Source organism: Suncus etruscus, chromosome 3 (genome assembly GCF_024139225.1).
Source record: "Suncus etruscus isolate mSunEtr1 chromosome 3, mSunEtr1.pri.cur, whole genome shotgun sequence".
NCBI lineage: Eukaryota > Metazoa > Chordata > Mammalia > Eulipotyphla > Soricidae > Suncus > Suncus etruscus.
This window is the reverse complement of record NC_064850.1, coordinates 125,708,230-125,725,177: the sequence shown is the minus strand read 5'-3', so window position 1 is coordinate 125,725,177 and position 16,948 is coordinate 125,708,230.

Here is a 16,948-nt window from a genome sequence, read left to right as displayed (position 1 = left end):
AGAAGCAAATGGTAGTGTTTGTAATAGGGACAAGGGGAGGCATGAGTTACTAGGGCTCTAATATGGAGCTTAATATGTGATGTATGTTCTCAACCCCTTTTGTTTCCTCCCAGTATCAATATCTTCTCTTTTTAATCTTAGATAGTCTCCATGCAAAGACCCCATGAGTGTTCTGAAAGATGACCCTCAGCAAAGCAAAAAAATGTTTTCCCAAAATGAACAATTAATTTCCAATTAAAAATAAGTTTTGTCTTAAACTGTTTACAAACATGCAGAGTTAAAAAAAGAAAGGCAACTATATGTAGTGCATTATAGTCACCATTAACAGGAAAATTCAATTCTTCCATCTTATAGTTCAACCCCTTTGATCTGATTTACCCCCTTCCTTCAGTGACTTAATAAACCCTTAGTATCTTTTATTTTGTTTTAATTTTTGTAATTTGTTTCTTTGTCACATAGGAGTGAAATAATAAACGTTGGCTTTCTCTACCTGGGTATTTCATCAGCACAAAACCTCTAATTTCATGCCTGCTATTACAAGTGGCAGGAATTTAAAAAAATCATTTTCTCTAATACACTGTGTTTTATAAAGCTTCATTTATAAAATATTCTAGCCCCACAATCTCCACTAGAGTGCCTGATTCCCTTCACCTTTGTCCTAGTCCCCCCCACACAACCTTTCTCCCCATCAACACTCTGTGTATGTGTTTCCTAAGTTTTCTTTGCCTTTAAATAATTCTTATTTTCTTGCTGTGTTTCTTTATATTCCAGATATGAGGAAGATTATTTTATGTCTGTCTCTCTCCTCATAACCTCTCTCAGCATGATACTCTCCAGACATACCGACTTAGAGACACACTGGAACTCTTGGTGCTATATATGTCTAGCATCCCCTGAAGTTCTTGTCCCAAAGTTTTGTATCTAGTCAACTATTCTTATATAGAGTTGCAAAGTGAGACCAGCAGGTATAACAGAGAATAAACACAACTAGTGATGATGCAGATAAAAAGACCCCAATCACTGCTATTGGGAAAGTCAACTAATGTGGCCTATTTTGAAAACTAGATGGTCCTTTCTCAAAAAAAATAAAAAGAACTGGTCATCCTGCAATTCTAATGCTTGATATCTAGCTTTAGAGTACAAAAAGACTTGTGTTCTTCTGTTCATAGAGCAGCACTGTTAACCCTTATCAGAGCTCTGAGGACTCATGGGCCATAAGGGTCTTGGTCACATGATCTAAATAGCTCAGTATTCAAGTTCTATGGTAGATAGAACTAGGAGAATTTGGGATGTCCATAACTAACAAGCAAATAAATCTTTTTCCTATTACTCAACCTCTCTGCTACTTCCGACCAAATTCAACTTAAAAAATAACTGAATCAAAATCTATTGGGCATATTTATCATATTTTCTTTTTCCAATGAACTGTTTATTTTTCATTTTACTTTCATTTTCTTTTTATTTTACAACTGAGAAAAGTTAGTCTTATTTAGATCATAGGATTAGATCATCGGGTGATATAAAGCAACCTCCAATGGTAATCCTTCTCCAGAATGCATGGTCCACTGCTGATCTGTGGCACAGTTCTGCCAGTTTATTGGATGTTTCAGACATGAAGCCACATATTCTTCAGTGGTTTCTCTTACAGGGTTCCCAGTGGCCCAGGTCTGAGCATTCTCTGTACAGTTCTCAGCTTCCAGTCACCTCTAGACCTCCCTCCAAGTCTCTTCCATCTAAGTGTTCTTTTATAATAAACCAAAGAAGTAAATTTCTTCTCTAAATTTTGTGAATCACATTAGTAGATTAATCAAACTGATACTGGAAGGTTGAGAAACCTCTGATTTAGATTCATAAACAGAAAGGATGCCACTGGCTGTGATTGGCACCTGAAAGCATTGGGGCTCTCATGCAGATGGCATCCTTGACTTGAGAAATTGGATGATCTTGGCATAGATAAAGCCAGAATCTTGAGCAGAATTTTCAAACCTGTCTGTGTATGTGAATTACCTGCTGGGGTGGTGAAGCTGCCATACACATGTGATGGAATGAGATCCGACTTTCCCTTCCATAGAGACAAGAACACAAAAGAATCGAATGGTTAACTGAAAATTATACTGTGCATATCCAGCCCACACTTATAATTAATTTTTACAGAGTCAAAACAAACCCAAATTATTTTAACTTAAATGCACAGAGAAACATATATATTCTAAATTTTGACACTTTTTGAAAAATTACCTGGCCACATCCAAGGTCAGGGGTAGATCAGCTACATTTCTGTGTGCCTGGTCTTGTCTTTTTCACTTTGTTAAGCAGCTGTTGTGTTAAGAAGCTAAAAGAGGGAAAAGTAAATGTTCTTCCCAATGTGCTTAAGCCATTCACAGATATTTCAGGCTGATTTCTGTGGCTAAATCTTGGTTCCCAGTCCATAGGATTGTCTCCAAAGGTCAGAAGTTGCACACTATGATACCTACCTCCAGAGCAAGAACCAAGTCCATTATAGAGCAGAGGAATGTGAAATGTAGCTACTCATCTGGAGAGGAAAAGCTTCAAATTCACATTTGATAAACTACTAGTTTAGAAACAATTAATATTAGGTACTTCATTCCTCACTAATTGAATAGATTAAGGCACATGTAGCACAAAACTCACCCACAGACTCTACCATTAAAAAAATTAGAGGAAAATCCTATTGTTTCCACCAAAATCTCCTGTATAGCTTGTATTTTATTTTAAAAAGAAAAAACAACTAGATAGGACACAAAGGAAAAAAATCTCCATATCTATCACAAAACAGAAAGAAATCTCACTCAGATTCACTGAAACAGAAGGCAGGGAGTTTGTACGTGCTAGAGTGAGCTAAAGGGAAGATACTGGAAAACTTACCCACAGGAATCCATGGGATGCCTTGAGCATTAAGTTATTTCTGATTTTGCAAATGCTTTTCTCCTTGATTGTGCCATCTGTTTTTGCTAATTGGCACTCAGGGGGTTATTCTACTACTTCCTAGAGCGACAGAGAGACAGGCTCCAGCTTCATTGGAAAACACACACACACAGGAAGGCCACATTTTTGGATTTGAGCTTTGTTGGACTTAATAGATGTCATTTTCTTTGTGCTTATGTGTGTGGGTCACACCGGGAACTTCTCAAAATGTTCTCCTGGTGGGTCTAGGAAAAGTTGAAGGATGTAATGCAGGCATACTAAGGACATGGGATATCAAGGATGTCAGGTGCAGGATAGTTGGATGTTGAGAATGTTTGAATGATGAGGATGCTTGGTCAGTGACTATATGTCAAGGGCCAAGAAAATTGATCTATCCCTAATATTCAAAGCCATTTGTTTAGGAAAACTATATTTTAGGGGCTGGAGCGGTGGCTCAGCTGTAGGGCTTGCATGTGGCTAAACTAGGATGGATTACAATTCTACCCCCCAGCGTCCCATATGGTCCCCCAAGCCAGTAAAAATTTCTGAGCGCATAGCCAGGAATAACCACTGAGCGTCACTGGGTATGGATCCAAAATATATATATATATATATATATATATATATATATATATGTACATATATATAAACACACATTTTAGATATCATATACTTATACTACACACTAATATAAAGTTAGCTTTTGTGTCCATTTGAAAACAAGACTTTATTAGCTGTCGCATTCTAACGTAGAACTAAACTTACACTGTTTCTGAGATGTGCCCATACTTATTTACATGTGTACTTGTAAATATATTTAATCATGCAGAGTTGCTATCATATGAAAATTAAAATATTTTAGAGTTTTACAGTTCATTTGTTTCATGTAAACAGTTCTTTGAATTATTGACATTAAGGTAAACTATTCTCCTTCAATCGCACATATTTATCTGAGACTAAATTAGCTGGAGTTTTCACTAACTCATGCTTTTTCTTGTAAGTGGAGAAGCATTTATCTTCATGAATGAACTTGTAGGAGAAATAAGATTTTTTGCATTTAGACTTTGCTTATGAATAAAATGCCTTTAGGGAAAAATAGAAATGACTTTTTCTCCCAATTTTCTTACCCAGAATAACAGCTCAACTGACATCAGTGAAATTTTATAAAAAGAGATACATTTTGTTTGGAGACAGTATAAAATATTTCATCCTTAGAGGTCAACTTTTTAAGAAAATGATGAACAAAGGAAAACAACAATGTTAATAGGAGACCAATGATAGGTTTGTCTTTGTTGTTAGCATAAAATCCATTGTCATAAAATAGTACTATCTTTTCCAACACAGAAGCAAAGAGCATTTTATCATAACAAAAGGCTGTTCTTTTCAAACTCAGTGGGATATCAGAACTAGTGGAAGTCTTATTAGAATGCACTCTGATGAAGAATTCCATTCAGTTATGTCTTCTAAATATACTTGTCAAAAGAAACCCTCCTGTCTAACTGAACTGTCCTTAAAAGAGTAATCTCATACCTATTGTTTATGTACCATGAGAATTTCACATAGCTATGACATATATGCATATAAATACACACCCACAATGGATTAGTGCAATTTGATGAAGTCCCAGCATTGAATTCCAACAGGTCCTCAAATTTTGAAAACTACATGAACCAAGCATCATCTGAACATCTCCCTCCCTTGGTCTTCAGAGAAACAACAGAGTTGTCCCTCTTCTTTATGAATTCAGTAGTGGGACTTGCCAGAAAACATCCATGGGATTCCTAAACAATCTCATCAGGAATCTATGACCTAGAGCAGGATCTGCTTAGCACTGAGGACTAAGTGACACAGTCAATCTATCATCATTGTGTCTTCGTCACTGGGAGCCAGCACTACAAGGCAGATTGTTCATATGATGGATGCACTTGGCTTATTAGTAGCTGTTAAGAGTGATTTGGAACAAGGTCTTTTTCTTCGGGTCTAGTTTAGCTGGTACTCTTCTGGCATGCAGGATTGTTTGTATGCAGTCTTTAGCTCTGTCATGGTGTTTTTGACTGTTGATTCTTCCTGAGAATCTCTTTCCTGAGTCTCATGACTCCAATGATTCTTATGTTGTTTCTGTTGAGTTTATCAAATACTTCTATTTTCATCTGTTCGCATTCTTTGAGTACTTTTTTCATTGTGTGATCATTTGCCTTAAGGTTCTTTTCCAATCTATTCTACTGTATGGAGTTGTTCTGCATTTCATCTTCAAGTTCACTGATTTCGTCTCAGCTTTTGTTACACTATTGGCATGGCTTTCCATTGAGGTTTTTAGTTCAGCTACTGTTTTTCAGATCTGTTATTTCAGTTTAGAGTTTTCTGATTTCTCTCTTTGTTTTCTGTTCAGCTAGAACTATGTTTTCTTTGATTTCCATGAGGATTCTCAATATTTCTATTCTAAACTCCTTATCTGAGAGATTAATCAGATTGTTGGTATTTTTTGGTCATCACAGCTATTATCTTCTGTCTCTGTGCATGGTGCTTGCCTGTGAGGGTTCTCCATTGTCATGCTTGTAGTGTGATTTTTTTTTTCTGCTTTTTATGGTGGGTTCATTAGTTAGAAAGAGCATGCAGCCACAAAGTGAAGCAGAGCACCTGCACACTTCTGAATCCTCTAGGAGATAGTTCTTGGTGGGCTCTTCCTGGCCCTCTCAGGAGATTTTCAGGAGAGAGAAGAGTAGAGAAACATGCAAAGCCAACAGGTCCTCCAGTCTTTCCCAGTGGCCAATCTCACAGCAGGGCCAGACCACTCCCACATGCCTTCACAGACCATCTATCAATTTTATTGGTAAATGTTTCAATTTATTATCAAATTTCTTTGCATTTTATTTTAAAGGGTATTTTCTGAAAAGAGAAAGGAAGGAAGGAAGGAAGGAAGGAAGGAAGGAAGGAAGGAAGGAAGGAAGGAAGGAAGGAAGGAAGGAAGGAAGGAAGGAAGGAAGGAAGGAAGGAAGGAAGGAAGGAAGGAAGGAAGGAAGGAAGAAGAAGAAAGGAAAGAAAGAAAGAAAGAAAGAAAGAAGAAAGAAGAAAGAAAGAAGAAAGAAAGAAAAAAGAAAGAAAGAAAGAAAGAAAAAGAAAAAGAAAGAAAGAAAGAAAGAAAGAAAAAGATATAGAAAGAAAGAAAGATATAGAAAGAAAGAGAAAGAAAGAGAAAGAAAGAAAGAAAGAAAGAAAGAAAGAAGAAAGAAAGAAAGAAAGAAAGAAAGAAAGAAAGAAAGAAAGAAAGAAAGAAAGAAAGAAAGAAAGAAATAAAGAAAGAAAGAAAGAAAGAAAAAGAAAGAAGTTTAATTTAAGTAAGTCCATGAGTAATATTTGGTAGTGTGTTTTGTTTATTTGCTTGCTTGCCTGCTTACAATACTGATTTGGCAAATCTTTATTCTTCATTTACTTAATTAAAACCTGCAGCTAAATTCTTTCAGTGATTTGGGACTATATAACTCATAAGACTAGTTTATAATATAAAGTCTTTTCAACAGTCAGTTAGAGAAGGGCATAGTATACTTTTTAAGCATATATCAAATAAATGTTAAATGCGATGAGAGAAGAAGCTTGAGTGGGAATCATGGAGATTCAGTTGTGTCTCGTGTCTTTTTACATATCAAGAAAATGGGCCATGTCAGGTAAGGATCAATGTCAGTCAAGATATTCTTGTCATGTTCCTTTTTTAAGAAGTCGTGATTGAAGAGAAAATTGCCACAAAAGATTAAAAAAAATACTTCCAATCTTGATGACTTGTCTTTCTGCGACTCCTGAGAGTGAAAATTAATAATGCAAATATTCCTAAGTCATTGGGCTAACAACTAGAAGAGCTCTCTCTGATACAAGGAAATTATGTTCAAAATAGAACAAAATAAATAGATTTGTGACTTTCATTTACCATTGTCTTAAAATATTCAATTAGGTCCTTTACTCATAGAAATAAAATAACTTTCTCAATATTCCATTGGAAAATAACCCATAGGCTTAATTTGATTATTCTCTTAAACCCTAGACATTAGTATTGAAGAAACTATGAAAATAATGCATTCTGTACTTTTTGAGTGGTAAAGTATGATGATTGAATTGTGTATCTGTGATGTGTTGGCAGCAGTAATTAGAGATGGATAAGAAATAACATTTAATACTTATTGACTGAGGTATATAGATGCTTCTGTGAGTATTGGGATAGGCTATTTTCAGATCCTGATCATTACAAAGGTTTGGCTATATGAGTAATTTTAAAACGATGTTGAGTCTATATGCTTAGCAAATACTTATAAAGAGACCATCTGTTCTTATGTATTGTGTTACTACCGCATTCACATGTGATTTGAAAATTACCATTTACAATTGAATCTTAAAACAGCCATACAAAATAATTGCTGTTGTCTACTATCATTTTTTGAGTTTATTGAATTACTTATATGCATATATTATAATGTATTTTTCTTTTTCTATTGTATTACATTTTGATTCTATGAGAAAATTACCTTTTTTAATAATGCCATATATAAAATAATGAATACTCAGTTTTTTTAAAAATAGTTTTTTTAAGAAAGCTTTTTCTAGATCTGCATATATATGTTAAAACAATAAAAATATAATTTTCTAAATTAAATTGACATTAAGAGAAAATTTTCTAATCTAACCATACATATATTGTTTATTAATCTCATATTAATTTCTTTTTAAAATAAGGGAAATTCACCCTTAATGAAGCAAAATGACACCAAATACTATTTCACCTTTCCGGCTAACCACTGCATTGAATGTTAGAGAAGTTTACTTGATTGACAGGCAAGTACAATGCCCCCCACCCCCATATTTGAACAATGTTAGGACTCAACAACATGACCTTTCCTATACTACAGCCCTCTAATTCCTCTATGAGAACCAACTTACCAGAGTAATGACAGCCCTAGTCCTTGGGAAACTAATGTGTTGGCTTTATGTAATGACTGTGCTTACATTTGCTGTATCTTTAGGACTCAATATATTTATTATGTCAATAATATACATTAAATGTAACCTTGACTAAACTTCCATAATTAGAATCATCCTTGGGCATAAAGTATTGTTTATCTATTTAATCAATTACTAAGGTCATCTTATCTCAAGAGATCCACAGGTGTAAATACGTATCACAGTTATCAGAGTAATGGGACACTTCTATTTGACTCTGTGGTTGCTCCATCAGCTAAACATTATTGGCCTATTTGAAATTTGTGATGGACCTTTGGATGTTTAGATAAGGCACTGCTGACCCCGAATGAATCTATGCATCCTGTCAAATGAGGAAGAGACCTTTAGGTACTCTCTCTCCATTCAAAGTACATACATCCCAGGTACATGCAGGACCTGAGGCAGTTCTTGAGAAACATACGCTTTCATTTGCTTGTTTTGCTTAAAGCTCTGGAGAGTTAGAAGTTCTTGTATTCCAGAAGTGCTGGCAAGTTTAAAGCAGTAGATGAATCTCCCTCAAAATGCTCCTCTAAGTTTGTTCCAAGACGTTCAGAGCTGGATGTTCTGATATACTTCACCTTCACATGTGAAATGAAGGTGAAATTGAACCTGCAGCTTTCAAGTGAAAATGCAATACAACAGATTCGTAATTTTTGTTTTATCTTTAATAATTGAAAAATGAATGAAATTGACAGACATAGTAGATGTGGGAAATTTGGAAGGATTTTAAGTTCTTTGTGACTTTTAGTCATAAATTACTCAGTCTCCCCAGTTTCTTTTCTATCAGTTTATTCTCTTAAATAACAGTGATGATCCTTATTTCTTTACTATGCTATTGGTTCAGTTGTCCATATAGCATTGCAAAGTTGTCTTTGTTCCCAGCTTCACCAAAAATTTTTTTATCTCTGCTACCAAGTGTTCTGGTGTCAACCAGTGCACTTCAGGATAGAATATAGTTGCTCTGTAATTACCAAAGAAAGGGAACATTTGTTCAAGGTAAAAAGAAAATTTAACTCATCAGAATACCCTAAACGGAAGACATATTCCTCTTAGCAAATATTGAATTACATTTTATCCTTGAACAAATTAAATACATAAGCTCTTGAAAACAAAATAAAAATGTTTTTGGAACTTGAGTAGTGCTGCTTTAAATTCTTGAAGAAAACCTTCCATACCTGCTCTGAGAAAAAGCAAATAAACTTTGAACAGGGAATTCAGTGGAAAGCCAGCTGACTGGTATATCAACTTGAAAGGGGGCAGTCTTGAATGCATTCTGAATAAATTCTTGTCATGTGTGTAGAATGAGAAATAAATATGGGATATGCTCCAACCTTTCAGTGCATAAATGAAACCAGAGCCTTCAGATTTCCTGGATGACTGGAAAGCTCATCACTTAGGACTTGGTCCAGTGCTAGTCTGAGTAACTTGACTTCTCTTCTTAGAGCTTCAGATGGTTCAAATCAAATTCATGATTATGACAGTCCACTTAATTCCTCTTGATAAATAGAATAAAATAAAATATATATTATTTAATATTGTTTTAATACATTGTCTATTTTAAATGTTGGTAGTATTTGTGCATTTTTACAATTGGAACTGCCTAGCCAACAACTATAATTAAAAAATAAGAAAGGAACTAAACCTATCTTTAATTTTGAGTATATAATGATCAAAAATATTTCTGCCTGAAGGAGTTAAGGCCACTGGTCTAAGTATTGAGAAGCAAATAGGTTGAGACCATTTATTTATCAAGTATTTTCTTGGTAATGTGCTTTCCCAAAGATTCATTTGATTAAACACATATATGACTTTGTACTTATAATATTACAAATTATAAATTATATTATCCTGAAGCTGTACTGTTAGAAATTTACTACATTTGAAGCATAGTTATAATTGTATTTCATTATTATTTTTAAAAATTCTCAAGTATTTGATAGTTCATTTTCTGGCTTCCGGATCTAATTTCTTTGCCCTAATTTTATACTGTACCTATTTAGAAACCTTGTTGAAATGATTGCTGTTGGTCAGCATGATGTGAACAGCTTTTTCTCACTTGTAGCTGAGGTAGAGGTAATGGCAGCCAGCCAGGCTCCCTCCAGACATCTGGGTCACTTATATTTTATAATTTCAATTATCTCTTTACCCAAAGGGTCTTAAATTGCAATCAAGAATACATGCACTAACACATGCACAACTGGACTCTCTCTCTCTCTCTCTCTCTCTCTCTCTCTCATTTATATTCCAACCTTTAACTTCTTTCAATAGTAAATCTAAAGAGAATTAATGTCTAATGGAAGAGAAAAATATTTAGAGTAAAAATAATAGAGGGGCAGCAACAATATTAAGTTTTCTATGCCTAAACATTATTGCTCGAAATATTTTCTACTTTGAATGGTTTGTTTAGAAAAAGCTGTATTATTTTTTTTGTTTTGTTTTGTTTTGTTTTGTTTTTGGGCCGTATCCAGTGGTGCTCAGGGGTTACCTGGTTATCTGCTTAGAAATAGCTCCCGGCAGGCACGGGGGACCATATGGGACGCTGGGATTCGAACCAACCACTTAGGTCCTGGATTGGTTGCTTGCAAGGCAAACGCCACTGTGCTATTTCTCCGGCCCAAAAAAGCTTATCTAATAAAATATCATTATATTACAAGTTTACAATTTTTGAAAATATTTTCACTGTAATAATGCTAGAATCTAATTTCATACAATGATGACCAAAGCAACTACTTTAAATATACATTAGTCTATATTTAGTCAGGCAATATCAAATAAGTATTTGATATAGAAATGTTGATGACATACAAATCTTAGTTAAAATATATTTTAATTATGCATAACATAAATAAAACACTTTATAGGTATGAAATTTATTATTAGCAAATTCTTATAAAAATAGGTAGAAAGTATATTGATATACTTTCGAATTTTTATGATGCTACATAATTTATGATTAAAATACTTTGGGACTCATCAGATTTATTTTAATGTGAGATGGAATATAGTTGGTAGGTTCTCAATTTGCATACAGCGAATTCATGTTCAATCCCCATCTAGCCTTGGGATTACCTGAACATTGCCCAAGTAATCCCTGAACTCAGCCAGTGTGGCCCAAAATCTAAATAATAAAAACAATATTTTACATGATATTTTTGACATTCATTTATCATTATTTCAACCCAGGTGATGACAGATAGGCTTTGCTACTAATTAAAAATCAATATATTTCATTAATTTCAGTGAGTAACATTAGACAGATAATTTCTGGGAAATACTGTTTAATAGTCATCTTGAATATTATTTAACCAAAGACCTCAAAACATGGGTATTAATCGTATTCTTATAATAATGAAGTAATTAACATCATTTTATGTTAGCATATTCTTATAATAATGAAATTTTAGAAGATGATAATATTTTAAAACGATAATGTATTTTTCTTTAACATATATATATATATTTTTTTTTTTATAAATTTATTTGTTGTTTTTTTTGGGGGGGGCATCATTTAGTAGTGCTCAGGTTTATTCCTGGCTTTGTAGTAAGGATTATTCCTGGCTGATTTAGCTAAGATATCTTCTGGGCCCTTTTTACATTACAATTTACATTTTAAAAGGCTTTCTTTATTCTCTCTTTTTTAAACTTTTTTGAAAGAAAAATGAAAGAACACTTATTTCATATTAAGGATTTCTTTAACAAAGAGGTAATGCTCATGACGTTTGTATTACAACACAGATGACAATAATTTTATACCAAAAACTTTCATCTGTGGGTCCGGAGTGGTGGCCCGAGCCATAAGGCATCTGCCTTGCGCAGCCAAGCCTAGCATGGATCGTGGTTCCATCCCCTGCTGTCCCATATGGTCCCCCAAGCCAGGAGTGATTTCTGAGCCCATAGCCAGGAGTAACCCCTGAGCATCAACAGGTGTGGCTGAAATAAAAAACACAAAAACACACAAACAAAAAATACTTTCATCTGTAAAAGTTAAGGAAGAGTTTTAGTATCTATTCATTATTAAGTCACTAAAGGAACTTTAGTAACTTTTCTGGTATAGCTAAAAATCTGATAGATTCGATCATTAATTATGCTTTTCTAAAAGGAAATAAAAACAACTATGAAATGTTACCAGATAATTTATTTGAATTTCTGCTACAGAATCTAATTAGATGCAGTTTCTACAAATTAAAAGATTTAGCAGTAGCCCAATTTTTAGTATGAAATAGTATAACACTAATTGAATGTGAATTGGACCATATATTCAAATTACTATCTTTTATACTATATGGGTAATATTGGTGTGTTATGAAGTATAACATTAGAACTTCATTAAATCAGACCTAAAATCTATTAAATGATAAAGAATACATTTGTCTTAGTCTTACCAACCATTTCATTGATCTTAGTCAACCTCCTGAAGAAAGAGAATTAATAAGCGCATATTTGTCATATAATACTATACAGTTGCTCTATTCCAACATTAATATTTACATGTATCCTTACATTAAAATTATACAATACTTAATAATTTGATATATTTGTACAATTTCAATAAGTATACAAGACTCAAAATAATTCTCGTACCTAAACATAAAATAATCACTACTTTCCTATTGGTTTTCATGTTTACAATCATAAGACCATTTGGGTATATATGGTGATCTAAGATCTGACTCCTACATCAACAGCTAAAAACATTTAAAATTAAGCCTCACATATTGAGTAAGTGCACTTTTGAAAAGTTTGTTTTATCCCAAAGCACAACAGAGTGCTACATCTGGACACACTTTATTGGCATAAGCTGTTGGCTCAACTTTGATCTTTTAGTACAAAGTACTGTACAGTCCGAGGATTCCAAATTCTGCTCCGTCGCGGAGAATTGAAGGGAGAACAATCCGTCGCGGAGAATTGAAGGGAGAACAACTCAAGCAAACGCTCAGGTGGATTCTTTTATTCTGGTATACCAGGGTCTATAGCCTCCTCCCAACAGAGCAAAGCCAGAAAGACCGCGTGCTACCGCTGGTTCCCCCTTATATAATATGGGAAATGGGAGGGGAAGGAAGTAGAATGATGTCACTTCCTTGAGGGCTGGGCTTCCACTATGATAACACGAATCATTGGTGAGGTAGGGGTAAAGGCGGGGCTTCCGCCACGATAATGCGGATCATTGGGTGAGGTGGGAGTGAAGGCGGGACTTCCACCACGATACACAAATCATTGGTGAGGTAGGGGTGAATGAGGAACTTCCTTTTCACTAGACGCAAGCTCGTGAACATGTGGTCCTTTCCTAAGTAAAACCTGGCATGGGTTTTATTCCTTTTCAGTACAATTTCAAATTATTATGCTTTCTGAATTACATGTCTCTTAATACATAAAAATCACATTTTGAGGGGCCGGGAAGGTGGCGCTACAGGTTAGGTGTCTGCCTTGCAAGCGGATGGACCGCGGTTCGATCCCCCGGTGTCCCATATGGTCCTCCCAAGCCAGGGGTGATTTCTGAGCACATAGCCAGGAGTAACCCCTGAGCGTCAAACGGGTGTGGCCCAAAAACCAAAAAAAAAAAAAAAAAAAATCACATTTTGATGACCAGAGTTTTGTTCTTTCTTTTTTTTTTTTTTTTTTTTTTGGTTTTTGGGCCACACCCGGTAACGCTCAGGGGTTACTCCTGGCTATGCGCTCAGAAGTCGCTCCTGGCTTGGGGGGCCATATGGGACGCCGGGGGATCGAACCGCGGTCCGTCTCCTAGGCTAGCGCAGGTAAGGCAGGCACCTTACCTCCAGCGCCACCGCCCGGCCCCTTGTTATTTTCATTTAATGTAACTTTGTGCAATTTTTTTCCTGAACAAACACTAACATTTTTCTCCTCTGAGTTATCATTTTCTAGTTTGAGTCATCCCACCTCCCATTTCTGATACTGAGTTAACACTTACAGCATAAATATTCATAAGGATTTGAAATTTTGTTTGGGGTCATTTCGATTTGTAATTATATTTTTATTTCTTGATAATAATTGTTTACTGTGAGGCGGTGGGGTAGAGGTTGGGACCACAACTGGCTTTGCTCAGCATTCATTCCTGGCTCTGTACTCAGGGACCCCTTCCAGTTCTGTGCGGAGGGACCCCTCCTGGCTCTGTGCTCAGGGATATTACCTAGCATGGTGAGGGACTCATAGTAAGTATTGTTAGAATCTAAGACTTAGGGCCCAGAGAGATAGCACAGCGGCGTTTGCCTTGCAAGCAGCCGATCCAGGACCAAAGGTGGTTGGTTCGAATCCCGGTGTCCCATATGGTCCCCTGTGCCTGCCAGGAGCTATTTCTGAGCAGACAGCCAGGAGTAACCCCTGAGCAACGCCGGGTGTGACCCAAAAAACAAAACAAAACAAAAAAATAATCTAAGACTTAGAATTAACTGTAACCTAAATGTTGATGTTAGAATATAGTGTGCCTTTACTTAGAAATATTATTAGAAATAACATTGCTTTGGCTTCTGTATTGCTTGCTTATGGAAGTGAATAGTTGTAAACCTGGCTTTGCTGTCTAAGTGCAGCCATGACAGGCTACAATTTTTGTTTGTTTGTTTGGTTGGTTTTGGTTTTTCTGGTATTTGGGTCACACCCGGCAGCGCTCAGGGGATACTCCTGGCTCTCTTCTCAGAAATCGCTCCTGGCAGGATCAGCGGATGCCGGGATTTGAACCACCAACCTTCTGCATGAGAGGCAAACTCCTTATCTCCATGTTATCTCTCCGCCCCGAGGCTACAGTTTTAAAGTGAAAAGACTAGGCCCAGAAAAACAGCCAGTTCCTGGAACCAGATCCTAGGGGTAAATGCCAGGAATACATCCATATAAGACTTAACAGAAGCTGACAGACAGATGACCAGATGACAACCGCACCCTGGGTCTACAGCAAGGAACAGATAGCCCGATGACATAGATACCCTGGATCTGGCTTAGGTACCCCTTTAAATTTGACCTGTGAGCCATGCTTGGTGTCCTCATTTCTTAGGTGATGTTGGCCCCCAGAATGCTGGAATAAACTCCCTTTTATTTATATTACTGCCTTTCTCCCTGGTGGTCTTTTGAGTGGCAGATCCTGACTTCTGGACTTAATAGTATCAGGGACCACTCTGGGGTTGACATATATAAGACACATATTATATCTCAAATATTAGTTTATAAATTTTATTATATGTTTTCTAACTTCTTTTATACTTTCTATGGCTTATGCCATGCATCAATAAAATCCTGTATTTAGGCTAATTAAATATTAGATATTATTTTTGGTACTTAATGTTTTTAACTATATATGTCAACTCATTTAAGACTACATGTAAAAATTATAACAATGTATAAAAGATGTATGATAATCCAACTCATTAAAATGTATTATAGACTTACTTGTTTCTATGTAGTGGAGACTATCTTATTATATATTAAATAGCCCATTTGTTACCAATATAGCCCAATATTGGTGAAAATGGAAAATTATGAGATGTATAATTTTATATTTGCTAACTCAAATCATTTTAGTAGCTTAACTCTTGGAGTGGGGTAATGTTCAATATATTCTAAATAGTATATATATTTTCATAAACACATATATTCTATATAATGTAATTAAATGCAAAATCAATCAATATATTGTCTTAATATAATATTTTAATAATTTAAATATTTATATTAGAACATAGTAATTTTTTTTTTTTTGGTTTTTGGGTCACACCCGGCAGTGCTCAGGGGTTATTCCTGGCTCCAGGCTCAGAAATTGCTCCTGGCAGGCACGGGGGACCATATGGGGCCCCGGGATTTGAACCGATGACCTCCTGCATGAAAGGCAAACGCCTTACCTCCATGCTATCTCTCCGGCCCCTAGAACATAGTAATTTCTTATGTACAATAGCACTTGATCAATACCCATCTCTATTATGTTGATGTTTGCTCAGAATAAAAATTGGTTATAATAAAATGAGAATCATAACAACTAGAAATCAGATTAGGAGCCAGAAGAATATCGACTACTTTATGTTGATTTTATTTGGGATTTTCAGATTCTTCACAACAACAACAAAATAAAAAACCTCGACTGCATTTTCATTGTATTATTTAACATTTTAACATAAGAAAACTATTTTCTAGCTAAATAGAGTAACTAAGAAATCATGAAAAACAATGCTGTTTTAGTGGTAAAAGGTAAAGGACCATACATTATATATAAAGTAAGTAAACCACAAATTAGGCTTTGTTATAATCTGAATAGTAATTTTATATATTATAGTATAGTAATATATTATATTATATTAAAATAATAGTAATTTTATATATTATAGTGTAGTATAGTAATATATTATATTATATTAATAGCACATATCAAATTTAACTTTATAAGTTATTTAAAAATTCCAACCTAGGATTTTTTTTTTATTAGTTAAGCAAGTTTATAAATATAAGATAAATGCACAAAAATGACATATTTCTATAGACTAAAAATAAACATGTGGACCCTGAAATTAAATTCATAATAGTTTATACAACAAAATATATAAACACTTAAGTATAAATTTAATGAATATTAAATTTCACAGTGTGATTAAATGATATAATTCTAGTCAAAGAGTGACTAATAAAGTAATCCCGTATCATGTACAATGGTTGAAAATTTTTTTTTTAATTTTTTTTTTATTTAAACACCTTGATTACATACATGATTGTGTTTGGGTTTCAGTCATAAAAGGAACACCACCCATCACCAGTGCAACATTCCCATCACCCAAGTCCCAAATCTCCCTCCTCCCCACCCAACCCCCGCCTGTACCCTAAACAGGCTCAACATTTCCCTCATACATTCTCAATATTAGGACAGTTCAAAATGTAGTTATTTCTCTAACTAAACTCATCACTCTTTGTGGTGAGCTTCCTGAGGTGAGCTGGAACTTCCAGCTCTTTTCTCTTTTGTGTCTGAAAATTATTATTACAAGGGTGTCTTTCATTTTTCTTAAAACCCATAGATGAGTGAGACCATTCTGCGTTTTTCTCTCTCTCTCTGACT